The sequence below is a fragment of the Mesoplodon bidens genome (genome assembly GCF_964165515.1).
Source record: "Mesoplodon bidens genome assembly, chromosome: X".
In the NCBI taxonomy this organism is placed as follows: Eukaryota; Metazoa; Chordata; class Mammalia; order Artiodactyla; family Ziphiidae; genus Mesoplodon; species Mesoplodon bidens.
This window is the reverse complement of record NC_138163.1, coordinates 38,071,449-38,086,868: the sequence shown is the minus strand read 5'-3', so window position 1 is coordinate 38,086,868 and position 15,420 is coordinate 38,071,449. Positions and strand designations below refer to the sequence as shown.

At 45.2% G+C, this 15,420-nt stretch overlaps 1 protein-coding gene and 1 long non-coding RNA gene across 7 annotated transcripts in view; both read left to right on the top strand.

Annotated features, from left to right (window-relative positions):
• The window catches only part of LOC308608502, an 82,405-nt gene extending 70,386 nt beyond the window's left edge, over positions 1-12,019 (top strand). For all 4 annotated transcript variants that reach the window (XR_014014176.1, XR_014014177.1, XR_014014178.1 and 1 more), the window contains 2 exons: positions 7,709-7,944; positions 10,407-12,019. This is a non-coding gene — a long non-coding RNA (uncharacterized lncRNA). The remainder of the gene's footprint in view (positions 1-7,708; positions 7,945-10,406) is intronic.
• Positions 12,020-15,340: 3,321 nt separating this feature from the next.
• The window catches only part of LONRF3 (LON peptidase N-terminal domain and ring finger 3), a 37,747-nt gene continuing 37,667 nt past the window's right edge, over positions 15,341-15,420 (top strand). For all 3 annotated transcript variants that reach the window (XM_081222424.1, XM_081222423.1, XM_081222425.1), the window contains exon 1: positions 15,341-15,414. The gene's annotated coding sequence lies outside the window, so the exon portion shown is untranslated. The remainder of the gene's footprint in view (positions 15,415-15,420) is intronic.

Sequence of the window (15,420 nt, the reverse complement as noted above, 5' to 3'; positions counted from 1 at the left end):
GACTGGATTTATCCTCTTACTTTAAAGAACCAAAAACAGGACAAAATGTATAAGCTCTACCTGACTTGGCTCCCTGAACTCTGAGATTGGTGTCCGCAACCCAGGGAGTCTTCCAGGCTCTGCTCAGCTCCCCTTCCCCATGTCCTATCCTGGAAACTTTCTGAAGGCACTAAGTTGGGTCAAATCTTCCACCTTAAGACGCTGGGAAAAGAAGGGCAAACTAAACCTAAAGCAAGCCAGAAGGAAATGATAAAGATCAGAGTGGAAATTATTGGACTAGATAATAGAAAAAGCAATCAAGAAAATCAATGAAACCAAAAGCTGGTTCTTGGAAAAGATCAACAAAATTGACAAAACTTTAGTTAGATTGACTAAGAAAAAAAGACTCAAATTTCTAGAATCAGAAATGCAAGAGGGGATATTACTACTGACTTTACAGAAATAAAAAGGATTATGTGGGAATTCTATGAACAATTATATACCAATAAATTAGATGAAATGGACAAATTCCTAGAGAGACAAACTACTGAAATTGACTCAAGAAGAAAAAAAAAACTATGAATAGATCTATAACAAGTGACAAGCCTGAATTAGTAATTTTAAACAAAACAGCCCACAAAGAAAACCCCAAGCCCAGACGGTTCACCACTGAATTCTAACAAACATTTAAAGAACTAATACTAACTCTTCACCAACTCTTCCAAAAATAGAAGAGGCTGGAACACTTCCCAGTTCATTCTATGGGGCCAGTATTACCCTCATACCAAAACCAAAGACATTACAAGGAAAGAAAACTACAGATTATTATCTCTTATGAACATAGGTGCAAAAATCCTTAGCAAACTGAATCCAACAACATATGAAAAGAATTATGCACTATGGGAAGTGGGATTTATCCTAGGAATATGCAGTCTGTTTAACATCTGAAAGTAAGTTAATGTAATACATCATAATAATTGAATAAAAAACAAAATCACATGATCATCTCAATAGATGCAAAAAAGCATTTGACAAAATCCAACAACCTTTCATGACAGAAACACTCAACCAACTAGGGATGGAAGAGAACTTCCTCAACTTAACAAAGGACTTCTATGAAAAACCCACAGCTAACATCATACTTAGCGGTGAAAGCATAGATGCTTTATACCCTTAAAATTAGGAACAAAACAATGTCTGCAGCTCAACATTTTATTGGAGTTCTATCCAGGGCAATTAGGCCACAGAAAGAAATAAAAGACATCCACACTGGAAAGGGAAAAGTAAAATTATCTCTATTTGCAGATGACATGATCTTGTATGTAGAAAATCTCAAGGAATCCACAAAGAAAACAAAACACCTATTATAACTAATTAAAAAGTTCAGCAAGGTTGCAGAATACAGGATCAATATACAATAATCAATTGTGTATCTGTATACTTAAAATGAACACTCCAAGAAGATTACAAAAACAATTCCATTTACAGTAGCATCAAAAAGAATAAAATACTTAGGAATAAAGCTAAGTGAAGGAGTGTAAAACTTATACTCTGAAAATTATAAGACACTGTTGAAAGAAATTAATGATCTAAATAAATGGGAACGCATTCCATGCTCATGGATTGGAAGACTTAATATTGTTAAGATGGTAATACTTCCCAAATTGATCTATGATTTGATGCAATCCCTATAAGAATCTCATCTGGTTTCTCTTTAGAAAGTAGCAAGCTGATTGTAAAATTCATATGGAATTGTAAGTGACCCAGATTAGCCAAAGCAATCTTGAAAAAGAAGAACAAAGTAGGATTCTCACTTCCCAATTTCAAAATTTACTACAAAGCAGTGATAATCAAGATAGTGTGGAAATGGCATAGAGATAGACATATAAATCAATGGAATAAAATTGAGACTCCAGAAGTAAACCCATGTGTCTATGGTCAACTGATTTTTGACAAGAGTGCCAAGTTCATTCAATGGTGAAAAAATAGTTATTTCAAAAAATAATGCTGAGACAACTGGATAACCACATGTAAAAGAATGAAGTTGGACCATGCTCCACACCATATACAAAAATCAACTTTAAATTGATCAAAAACTTAAATATAAGAGCTAAAACTATAAAACTCTTATAAGAAAACATAGGGGTAAATCTTCATGACCTTAGATTTGGCAAAGGATTACTTATTGCACCAAAAGGATGAAAAACAAAAGAGAAAAATAGATAAATTTGACCTCATCAAAATAAAAAACTTTTGTGCTTCAAAGGACATTCATGAAAGTGCAAAGACGACAGCCCACAGGATGGGAGAAAATATTTGCAAATCATTAATCTGATGAGGGGATTGTATCTAGACTATATAAAGAATTTTTACAACTTGATAATAAAAACATAAATAACCCAATTAAAAAATGGGCAAAGGATATGAAATGATTATTTCCCCAAGGAAGATATACAAAATGGCCAATAAGCACATGAAAAGTTGCTCAACATCATCAGGGAAATGCAAATCAAAACAACAATGAACTTCATACCCACTCGGATGGCTATAATAAAAAAGCCAGTTACTAGCAAGTATTGACGAGGATGTGGAGAAATCAGAACTCTTGTACATTGTTGGTGGGTATGTAAAATGCCACTTTGGAAAACAGTCTGGTAGTTCCTGAAAAGTTTAAACACAGACTTACTATATAATCCAACCATTCTCTTCCAAGAATTGAAGAATATCTTCCTTCCAAGAGAAAGGAAAATATATGTCCACATAAAAAAACTTGTTATAGCAGCATTATTCATAATAACCAAAAGGTGAAAACAACCCAAATGTCCATCAACTGATGAATGTATAAATACAGTGTGCTATATCCATACAGTGGAATATTATTTGGCTGTAAAAGGAGCAAAGTGCTTACTGATACATGATACAACATGGATTCATCTTGGAAAACATTATACTGAGTCAAAGAAGCCAATTACAAAAGACCACATATTATAAGATTCCATTTATTTGAAATGTCCAGAATAAAGAAATCTATAGACAGAAAGTAGATTAATAGTGGCTTAGGGCTGGAGGGAATAGGGAATAGAAAACTAAAGGGTATAGGATTTCTTTCTGAGGTGATGAAAGCGTTCTGAAATTGGTGACGGTCACACATGTCTGTGAATATACTAAAAACCATTGAATTGTACACTTGAAATGGATGAATGTGAATTATAATTATTATAATGTGTATGGTATATGAATTATATCTCAATAAAGTTGTTTTACAAATAAGCTGGTCATTCATAGGGCTCATCTTGTTTGCTTTCCAGCTCTCTGGGATCACTGTCCTTTGTTGCCTAATATATAGTGTCTTGAAAATTGTTGCTTCATATTGTCTGGCTTTTTTTTTTTGGTTGTTTCATGCAGGAGGGTACATACAATTTCTACCACATCATCTTAGCCAGAGTAGCAGTCTCCCTATTTTTTTAATTGCACAAACTGAGGCCAAAAGCAGCTAACTGGCTTACCAAGGTTCATGCTAGTTAGTGGCAGAGTCAGGTCTATAACCAGGATTTCCTGATCTGTAGTCCGAAGCTGAAACAGGATTGCTTCTTGCCTATCCAGGTTCTGTGGCAACTTGAGAGCTGAAGGTTAGTTAACCAGTCATAGACAAAGTGAATGTCTGGGGCTTGAGGATCCCTGAAAGGTCCAGATCAGTTCTCTGCCTTCTCCTCAATCCGCAAGTGTTTACTGCACACCTGTGTGCATTACCTTTTGGGAGACATTCCTGGGGACAGAAAAGCAGGTGCTACCATCTCTGGCAACAAGAAGCTCACCATCTATTTGGGAGAAAAGGCTGCACATGAAACATCTCTATGACTCAAGCATGTTTACCTATAATATAATGAATGACTCACTCAACTGTGCAGCCAAGAGAGGCAGGAGGGGTCACAGTGGGCAGGCTTTTCTCAGGAAAGGCTTCCAACTTGAGTTTCAAAAGATGGCAGCATCCCCTGACTGAGTGAGGGCAGTAAAGGCAGGATGTTGTCTTCACAGGGTGTGTGTTAAAGTGCACCTGAGGCCTCAGAGTGTACTTGGCTACAAGAAAAGCCTGTCTTGGGGTGGGAGAAGAAAGAGGAAGTTGTCCTAGCCTGAGGGCAGACCTGGGGGATTTGATGGAAGTCCTGTGGTAAAAAGGGTGACTAACAGGTCAGCTCCTTTGCCTACAGCAAAATCAAATGCTCCCAGGCAGACAGTTTTTTTTTTATAGGAAAACAAGTGTCTTCTCAGGTCATGAAAAAGCTGGGTTGTCCACTTGAAATTACAGGACAAATGTTCCAGACCCTAGCTATTCAATCATTCACTGAGCATGTACTGAATGCCTACTATATACTGGGAGTTGTGTTAGGGGCTGGGGATTGACAGGTGCCCAAGACTCGTGGCTTGCCCTAGTTCATGGTCTAGAGGGGAAGACACTTGGACAATGATAACAGATTTCCTTAAGGAAAGGTGCTCTCTTTCCCCACCCTACACCCTGTTAGTCAACAGAAGTGACCACGTCTTTTCCCTTTGCAGATCCATCATCAGGGTCAGGGGGGGCGGGGGAAGGACCCAAGGCCACAACAGCTGGAAGACGTTTTCACTTCCTGCCGGGCATGGCAGGGCACACTCCCCGAAGACCAGTCCAGAGCTCTCCTTTACAGCCCGGCCCCCAACTCACTGCCTCCGTGAAGCCTTCTCTTCTGCATCTGCTGCCCCTGCTCCCCCAACAGGCTCTCCTGGTTGCACTGAGATGTGTGGACGTTGTTTGGCTCCCCTAGAAAAGCACAGGCCCTTTAGGGGGACGGTCCAGATCTTCTGCAAGTTTGTGACCCCCATGGTGTCTGCACAGGTAGGTGTTTGTTGACTGAATCACGAGGGCTTTGGAATCACTCTTCTCACCATCAGTGGTGCTTCTCTTCTACCTGCCCAGGGCCTGTCTACAGAGGGCCTTCCCATCCTCTTCCTGTCTCTTTGGCTCCCCTGCAGGGCCTCCCGGGAGGTTTCCGCTGCCACAGCTGCGTGTGATGCTTGTGGTGCTGTGATGGCGGATACAAGGAGAGACTGTGCCCCCCGGTGAGGCCCACCCCCCCCACACACAGGGAGTGACTTGTCCTGTCCCTGGCCTCCTAGACTGCTGTGTCACAGCCAGACCGGGCTGTGGGTGCTCACCGAAGAGAAGCACCCACACAGGGGTGCCATCTGCCTACAGGAGCCAAAAGCCCTGGGGTGAAGAGCACAGGGTCCTCAGGCCCAGCACCTCCTGCTGTTCGTGGAAGCCATGGGAGGGGCAGGGGACCGGCAGGAGTGCCGGGGTCTCAGGACTTGATCTTGCTTGCACATCCCAAGGGGGTCACTGCACAGGCCTGTGACCCGGAGCCCAGCCCCTGAGAGTGGCGTGGAGTATCAGGACTCCATCCCTCCTGTTGAGCAGGAGCTGCAGTCCTGCCGGATCCTGGTCCCGGCTGAGTTGGCACCGACAAAGGCCCCCTTTCACTCACAGGCTCCCCTAGATTGTGGGGTTTGAAGCAAGAATAATTTTGTCATCTCACGGTTGGGGTGCAGGGCCCTGCCACTCACAGACACTGCTCCTTTGCCGAGTCCTCCATGCCTCAGGATAGGTATAGTGCATGGTGAGCTTTTTCCATAAACTGTAGATTCACCTTCTTCATTCATTTTCCCTCTTCCTGCTGGTTTTATAACAGAGAGTCGCACCTCCCCCCTCCAAAAAAAAAGTCTTATCAGTACAAGCGTCTGAGAGAAAACCAAACATACTCATGCATGTTGGTCGGCAGTTTAAGTCTGATAACACCGTGCTCAGCAACTACAGAGCAGGTGCATACTCCCTGGTGAGCAAACACTTGAGTTTCAGGGAAAATCCCTAATATCTATGAGCATCATATGGGGCCAGAAACTCACTTTACCAAACAGATCATGAGAGAGTGGCTTTTCACAATTTGAAGGTATACTTACTTTAAGAGATTCTAAAGTTGTTGAATCCGAGTGACCATGCATTTGTTCATTCTCTTCCCCTGAGTTTTCAGATACGAGTTTGTAGAAAGTGACTCATTCTATCGCACAGCTAATTAGTGGCCAAGCCTAGGACTTGGGCTCACTCTTTCTGAGCCCCGGACTCTTCATTTGAGCCTCCCTGGGATGGAAAGGTTTGCTTCCAGATTGCTGTTTAAACACTAAGTGGAGGGGGAAGGGTAAACTGGGACGAAGTGAGACAGCAGCATGGACACATATACACTACCAAGTGTAAAATAGTAGGAAGCAGCTGCATAGCACAGGGAGATCAGCTCGGTGCTCTGTGACCACCTAGAGGGCTGGGATAGGGAGGGTGGGAGGAAGACGCAAGAGGGAGGAGGTATGGGGATATATGTATACGTATAGCTGATTCGCTTTGTTATACAGCAGAAACTAACACACCACTGTAAAGCAATTATACTCCAATAAAGTTGTTAAAAAAATAAATACTGGGCTTCCCTGGTGGCGCAGCGGTTGAGAGTCCGCCTGCCGATGCAGGGGACACGGGTTCGTGCCCCGGTCCGGGAGGATCCCACATGCCGCGGAGTGGCTGGGCCCGTGAACCATGGCCGCTGAGCCTGTGCGTCCGGAGCCTGTGCTCCACAACAGGAGAGGCCACAACAGTGAGGGGCCCGCATACCGCAAAAAATAAATAAATAAATAAATAAATAAAATTCATCATTTAAAAAAATAAATAAATACATAAAAGATTTGTGCAGAAAAAAACCACTAAGTGGAATGGAAGGAAAAGAATATCTTGAAGCTCAAAGGTGTAAAGCCTTAGGACATTGACAGCCAATTAAAAGCTCAAACTAAGGCTTCACACCTTTACATGCTGCAAAGCATCAATGGAGAAACAGGATTTGAATTCCTGAAAGGGGATTTACACATAAAGATCAAGGAACTCAGCTAACAGCATATTCAGGAGTGAACAGGAGATGTCAGGGTGGAGAGACAGAGTCCTGATCAGATTCTTTCCGGCTCTGGGACCTTGTACAAATCATTTAACCTTCTTCAGCCTCTGTGGCTCATCTCAAATGAAGGAATGATGCTAATACCCGAGTTATTCCCAAATAGTCAACTGAGGTCATCCGATCAGTCCCCATATCTGCTCCATTTTATCCTAAATGTCTCTTGAACCCTCCACTTCTCTCTGTCCTCATGGTTCCTTCTTTAGTTCATCTTTCTACCTCGTCTGCCCCAGGCTGTGTCCTTTACATTCCACTCTACACACTGATCCAACGAGATCTTTCTCGAAGGCAAAGCCGGTTACATGGCGATTCTGCTTAAAACCCTTCAATAGCTTCTCATTACTCTCAGGATAAGATCCAAACCCTTGCCCTGGTGTACAAGGCCCTTCATGGTCTGGCACCTGTCTGCCTCTCCAGGCTTATCTCACTCTGCTCCTCTCTCAAGTTCCAGCCATAATAAACTAGTAGCTGTTCCCCAGTGAGCCAGCCTCTCTCAACTCCAGCCTTTGCAGTAGCTTTTTCCTCTAGCTAGAACACTCAGCCCCTCCCCACACCCCATTCTCCCCCAACCCTGTAATCCTGTAGGGGAAGTGCTCCCGGAGTCTGACCTCCTCCTCCTCAGTGCGCCCCAGCATCCCATGCTTCTGACGTCTTAGCACTCATCACCCTGATTGAAATGGTCTTTTGCCTTGTTGGTTTCTCCCACTCAGTTCTGCAGGACTGTCTTACTCATCATTATGTTTCCAGCGGAGCCTGTTGAATGAATGGTGAATGTTTAAATCATCAAGAAAAAAAGGGAGAGGATGCAAATCATTAAAGTTAGAAATGAAAAAGGAGAAATCACAACTGACACTGCAGAAATACAAAGGATTATAAGAGACTACTACAAACAACTATATGCCAATAAAATGGACAACCACGAAGAAATGGACAAATTCTTGGAAAGGTACAATTTTCCAAGACTAAACCAGGAAGAATTTAAAAATATAGAAAATATAAATAGACCTATCTGTTTAGAAAATATAAACAGACCGTCCCCCTAAAGGGCCTGTGCTTTACTAAGGGAGCCAAACAATGTCCAGATGGCTTCACAGGCAAATTCTATCAAACATTTAGAGTAGAACTAACACTGATCCTTCTCAAACTCTTCCAAAAAATTGCAGAGGGAGAGACACTCCCAAATTCATTCTACGAAGCCACCATCACCCTGATACCAAAACCAGAAAAAGATATCACACAAAAAAGAAAATTATAGACCAATATTATTATAAGCATTATCCCCATTTTTCAGATGAAAAAAGTAAGGCAAGCTCAAAGAGGTTAATTAGTTTTCTCAATAGCAAATAGCCAGATTTTGAATCCAGAAACTTCGAGTTTATGATCCAAACCCTGATTCTAATCATCTCCCACTTCTGCCAAAGTCTTCAGATAAGGACACTATCAACAGAGTGAAAAGCAACCCACAGAATGGGAGAAAATATTTGCAAATCACATATTTGATAGGGGATTAATATCCAGAATATATAGAAAACTCTTAAAACTCAACAAAAAAACAACAAACAACGCGATTTTTTTAATTTTTATTTGTTTATTGAAATATAACTGTTGTACAGTATTATATGTTACAGATGTACAATATAGTGATTCACAATTTTTAAAGGTTATTCTCCATTTATAGTTATTATAAAATATTGACTATATTTCCTGTGTTGTACTATATATGTTCTTGTAGCTTATTTTATACCTAATAGTTTGTGCCTCTTAGTCCCCTACCCTTATGTTGCCCCTCCTCCCTTCCCTTTCCCCACTGGTAACCACTAGTTTGTTCTCTATATCTGTGAGTCTGCTTTTTTTTGTTAAGTTCACTAGTTTGTTGTATTTTCTAGATTCCACATAGAAGTGAGATCATACAGTACTTGTCTTTCTCTGTCTGACTTATTTCACTTAGCATAATATCCTCCAAGTCCATCCATCCATGTTGTTGCAGATGGAAAAATTTCATTCAGCCACAAACAATCCTTTTTTAAAATGGGCAGAAGACTTTCTCCTAAGAAGATGTACAGGGCTTCCCTGGTGGCGCAGTGATTGAGAGTCTGCCTGCCGATGCAGGGGACACGGGTTCGTGCCCCAGTCCGGGAGGATCCCACATGCCGCGGAGCAGCTGGGCCCGTGAGCCATGGCCACTGAGCCTGCGCATCCAGAGCCTGTGCTCTGCAACGGGAGAGGCCACAGCAGTGAGAAGCCTGCGTACCGCAAAAAAAAAAAAAAAAAAAAAAAAAAGATGTACAAATGGCCAATAAGCACATGAAAAGATGCTCAAATCACTAGTCACTAGCTAAATGCAAATCAAAACCACAATGGTATGCCACCTCACACCCATTAGGATGGCTATTATAAAAAGAAATAACAGAAAATAACAAGTGTTGGCAAGGATATGGAGCAATTGGAACCCTTATGCATTGCTGGTAGGAATGTAAATTGGTGCAGCCACTGTGGAAAACAGTATGATGGTTCCTCAACATTAAAAATAGAATTACCGGGACTTCCCTGGTGGTGCAGTGGTTAAGACTCCATGCTCCCAATGCCCGGGGCCCAGGTTCAGTCCCTGGTCAGAGAACTAGATCCCACATGCATGCCGCAACTAAGGAGCCCATGAGCCACAACTAAGGAGCCCACCTACTGCAACTAAGACTCAGTGCAACCTAATTAATTAATTAATTAATAGAATTACCATATATCTAGCAATTCCACTTCTGGGTATATATCCAAAGGAAGTAAAAGCAGGGTCTAGAAGAGATATTTGTATACTTATGTTTATAGCAGTATTATTTACAATAGCCAAAATGTGGAAGCCATCCAAGTGTCCACTGATGGATAAATGGATATACCTACAAGAGAATATTATTCCACCTTCAAAAGGAAGAAAATTTTGGCACATGCTACAACATGAATGAACATTTGAAGTCATTATACTAAGTGAAATAAGCCAGTCACAAAACGACAAATACCATATGATTCCACTTATTTGAGATACCAAGAGTTGTCAGATTCACAGAGACAGAAAATAGAAGGGTGGTTGGCCAGGGCTGGAGGGGGTGGGGAATGGGGAGTTGTTATTTAATGGGTTCAGAGTTTCGGTTTTGCAAAATGAAAAGAAGTTCTGGAGATGGGTGGTGGTAATGGTTGCATAATAATGTGAATGACCTTAAGAGTAAACTGTACACCTAAAAATAGCTAAAATGGTAAATTTTACATTTCGTATATTTTACCACAATTCATAAAAGAAGATCCAAGCCTTGATTTTAACCATTTCCCAGTCCTGCCAAAGTCTTCAGATAATTTCCTTCTGATGAATGTTTGCTGCTTTCCCTCCAGATAACCTGCCTTTTCTTTCTTTTTCCTCCTAAGACCAGACTGCTCTCAGCCAGGATCTCTAGAGCCTCACATTGGTCAATGCCCCTGAAGAGGGCAGAGTCCAGCCTCAGGCCTCTAGCCCACCCTCTTCCTGGGAAGAAAATGCCTCTGCTCCGAAGGCAGCCAGCACATATTTTACTCACAACAGTCGGCAGATGGCTGTGGATCCCTTCTGTTCCCAGAAATCACATCGGAACTAACCGCGCTGTGCATTTTCCATCACTGGTAGCTATCCCAACGGTGACGTGGGGCATCGTTATTAATAGGTGAAGGACAAAGAGAGAGGGGAACGGGCTTGGGCTGAGTCACACAGCAAAGTTAGACCTCTGATCTCCCAGCAACTAACGTCGCCCTGGGCCCTGTCCCACACACCTGGCAGCTCCAGAGACTTGCTCCTTTTTGTACTCTGGGCAACGAACTCTCTAGCTAACCAAGCGGGTCTGACTTGTCTTACAGAGAAATGAAGCAAAATCTTCTTCGGGATGGTATATTAGGATCTTTCTGTTTCTACTGGTTGGCAGGAAACCGAGTCCCCCCTACTTACTGAATGACCTGGAACACATCATCGAAAGTTTCTGGACCCTCAGTTTTCTCTTCAGTAAAATGTAGACAAGATTTATTGGTGCCTACCCCCAGAGAAACTGGATGAGCTAGGGAGAGGAGTGGGGTGCCCTTATCCAATCTATTCTGCATTACCCTTTACACGGGTGAACTTCAAACCTGGCTGAGCATGATAATCACATGGGTGGCCTTTAAAAATACAAATTCCTGGGCCTTGCCCAGCCTGGCTTACTTGGATTTCTTCTCCTTTCTCCCAGCCAAGTGGCCCCCAGGGTGAAAGAAACCCCCTTGATTTGAGCAGCGGGGTGGTCTTTAACTTTTCTATGTAAATCCTCTCCAACTCAGCTTAAAGGAACCTTTGCTACGAGATGGGAAGCATTGCGTTCTGTCTCCTTTGAGCTCTCCCTTGGACTCACTGTTCCCCCAATTTTGGCACTTCTCACATACTGCTTGTTATTTTTACTTAACTGTTTCAAATCTTTGCCTCTTGTTTCCTCAGTTAGCTACTGGAGGTTAAAAACCATGACCTACCCTTCTCTTATTGCCCCGCAAATGCCAGCTCCATTAGCACCTAGTATCTCTTCAATAAATATTTGTTGAATGGCAAATCTTGTAATTCGGAAATCTGAAATAATTTCTTATTTATTTGGGAGACGTTCTGTGTCCCTTGGAAGCTTTCTGGTCACATGGCAAGAACCTTAAACAAAGAGGCAAGAGCCCTAGCTTCCAATCTTGGCTCTGTCACAAACTCCCATTGTGACCTGCAGCAAGTCGCTTGCCTTCTCTAGCCCTCGGTTCCCTCACTTGTGAAACCAGGGCTGATCTGTAAAGTTTCTTTTAGCTCTGGATTTTTTGGCTACTCTAGATAGCAAGGGGCAGCCTTTTTCACGTCAATGTCTTTAATGCCCACCATGCCTAATTTTTTTTCTTCTAAGGACTACATAATCGATGGATCACCTCCAGTTTATAAAACGAGAAACTCAAGTAAAGAACAAGTAAATGCTTTGGCCAAGCTTCCATGCATAGTGTGAGTGTGTGTGTGTGTGTGTGTGTGTGTGTCTGTGAGAGAGAGAGAGAGAGAGAGAGAGAAAGAGAGAGAGAGAGAGAGAGAGAGTGTGTGGCGGTGTCGCTCATTCCTCGCTGTAGCTCCCTGGCTTTGACTGAATTCTTCCAACCCAGAGCTGTTACCAGTCCTTCCCAGGTGTAGGACTGTTAACCCTTAATTATCTGCATGCCCACTCTCTCTGTGAACAACCCAGGGCAAAGGTATGACATATTCTAGCTGGGTTTCCTCTTGTCCCTCTGCACACTCCCATGCAGGGTCAGAATGTCCACTGCAGTGTTCAGTACGGTCTGTTCAAATACTGTCCCCTGAGGAGGAAATGAAAGACATAAGACACTAGTCCTTGCCCTCTAGTTGGCCTGGGAGGCCGGGACAAGAATGTGTGGGGAAAAGCTGCCACCATATATAAGGGAGGACCTGGGAGTGAAGTGCTGCTTTGATATGTCTCCAATACCTAGAACAGTGCCTGGTACATACAAGATGCTCAGCAAATATGTTAAAAGAGGTGGAAACTGCCACAGTTTTCAAACTTTTAAATTTTAAGGAAGGGAGAGCCTTTCTTCAATGAAATCATCCCCAAAGCTCACTACATGAAACAGGTGGGTGCGAGGTTGCCCTGGTTGAGGGGAGCTGGAGTCGAACCCTGCCTGCTCTCTCCTCTGGGCCCCAGAGAGCATCCTCAGAGCCCAGTTGGAAAACTTGCTGTAAGTCAGTTGCAAAGGAGGGGCGGATCAACTCTTGCTCTTTTTCTTGGGTAACCTTAGCCAGGAGGGGATGCTGGCAAAATAAATGGAGGTTTGAAGGACCCAGCCCTCTAAAGGGAATATTTGCATCTGAAAAAGCGTTCTCAATTTCTCCTCTCCCTGCATCGTCAAGTTCTAGGGAACTTCAGTTATTAAGGGCAGAGGAGAAAAAGTTTTGAGTAGGAGATTTGTGAGTTGGTCCACAAATGAATATCAATGGAATGTTTGTTTAAAGAAAGAAGGAAAGACAAGCATTGTGGTAATGTTCTCCAGTATTCAATAGAAACCCACTGGGTGTTATCCCACAGGCAGTCCTGATTTGAAAATGCAATGTAAAACTCTCACGTGGCCTGGTCAGGGAGTGGATGGTGCTGCCTTTTGCACCACTGCACCCTGCAACACGCTGGCAGCTTTTAAGCTTCCTGAGTTCCTGGTTAGCCATGGCACACACAGCTGCCCAGAGGGGCTACCTGACGAGAGCAACTCTACTCGAAGTCTGCAGGACTGAGTGAAACCCGCTGCCTGACTTGGCCTTCTCCTTGCCTCCTTGCCATGGCGGGTAAGGGAGGAAAGCCACCCCAGGGAATGCTTACTTGTCAAGGGGCCTTTGGGAGGTGATTAAGTCATGATGGTTCCCTCCTGAATGGGATTCATGTCTTTGTAAAAGACCTCACAGAGATCCCTTGCCCCCTTCCACCATGTGAGGCTACAGAAAAAAGACAGCTGTCTTGAGCCAGGAAGAGGGTTCTTACCAGACACTGGACCTGCCAGCAGTTTGATCTTGGACTTCCCAGTCTCCAGAAATAAACTTCTCTGTAAGAAATAAATGTTTGTTGTTTATAAGCCACCCAGTCTATAATGTTTTGTTATAGCAGTCTGAACGGACTGATAGACCCCATTCAATAACAGGGGAAACTGAAGGTGAAAGGAGCTCCCCTTAGACAGCAAGTCAGCAGGAGCTCCAGCTTCTCCCCAACTGCCCGGCATAGTCTTCTCCTCCACCTCTTGGCCAGTCTCCTGACTCCCCCAGCTTCAAACTCTAGCTCAGGCCTGACCTTGAAGAAGAGGACAGCCATCTAGCCACCCCTGCCCTTCCACTACTACTGCTGACCTCACCCCCTTGTCCAAGCCACCATCTCCCACAGCATCTGGACTAGTCTTTTGTACTGAAGTAGTTGAGCTGGGTATCATGACATCTAGTCTGAGGATAGAAGGCTGTCAAGGTTCAAGCTGGAGGGAACCTTGGACATTAGGACAAGACCTTGTCAAACTAAGACCTTGTGGGAGGACTCGCCCAAAGTCTCACAGCAAGTTATGACAAAGCCAGGGCTGCAAGCCAAGTTTTCCGATGTGTGCCTTCTTCGCTACATCCTGAGTTCCTCTGGTTTCTTTTCTTGGTCCCTTTCCCCTATGTGCCCGTGTCCCTTCTCCCTTCTGACCCTCTCCCTGCGTCCTGTCTCGGAGGGAGGCTCTAAGGATAGCTTCACAGTACCTGTTCTCTGGGACCTTGGTGTTGACTCAAGGGGGATTAATGACCTAAAGAGACACAGCCCGGATGGAGCCTGTGGTTCCCAGCTCCGAAACGTAACTAGTCATCCTTGACACTGGTTCAGAAGCCAAAACGATGGCTCCCAGAGTTTTAGATCACTTGCCCAAGGTCACTCAGCTAAGAAATGGCCAGAGCAGGCGCCGATTGCAGGTCCTCAGGCCTCTGCGGTGGCACTCTACCTCGGTCGTGGCTCCAGGCAGTACCCAGAGCCTGCCGACTCCGCAGGCCCACTGAGCAGGAGACAAGTCCAGACCCCACCTACCTGCTTGGAGCAGTGGGACCCTTAGTTGAGCAAGTGGCTCCCGTCCGAAGTGTCGGGGTGGGAGGGAGACGTGGGGTGGGAGGGAGACGTGGGGTGGGCGGTTCACTCTGGCCTTCTGGAAGGAAGCGGGGCACCCTTGAGACCCCTAGCCATTGTGACCCAAGCATCGCGCGGCTTGGGCGCAGCCCCTCACTGTGACACGCCTGCGTCGGAAGTCTCCGCTCTGGAGCGGCGGACCGGCAGGCAGCGGGGCCGGCCGCTGGAGTGCGCGCGGGACTCGCGGACTTTCTCCCGAGCAGCGCTCTGGGTTCCCGCCTTCCGCCCGCCGTTCTCCCACGCCCCCGGAGTGCCCACTGACCCCAGCAGGCCTTGTGCTCGCGGCCGCGCCCATCCTGCCGGTGGCCCCCAGGGCCGGGGCGCCGGCCTCCCGCCCCAGCGCAGGTTCCAGCGTTGGAGGAGAGAGAGGTGAGGAAGCGGGGCGCGCGGGGGGCCTCCTCCGGGCGCTAGCCGGCGAGCGCATCTTCTCGGCATGTCCCTCTCTGCTCGGCGAGCGCCGCCAAACTGCTGAGCCCGCCGGGCCCGCTGCTCCGAGTCTTTCCCGGCACAGGAGATCAAGCGCCTTCGGATAACCGCACTCACTACCTTTGGGGGACTCCATGGGGAAGGTGGCCAGGGACCCCGGGTGTGAGGAGCCGGGGCCGGGCCCCGGGTGGGGGCTGCCCGGGGACCCTCCCAGCCCGCTTCTCTTAGCAGACAGCCGCCGTCGCCCCTGGGAGGGCAAGCCTCCGGCGTCCCTAAAGACCTGGCGGACTGCGCGCCTCGAGGTACCG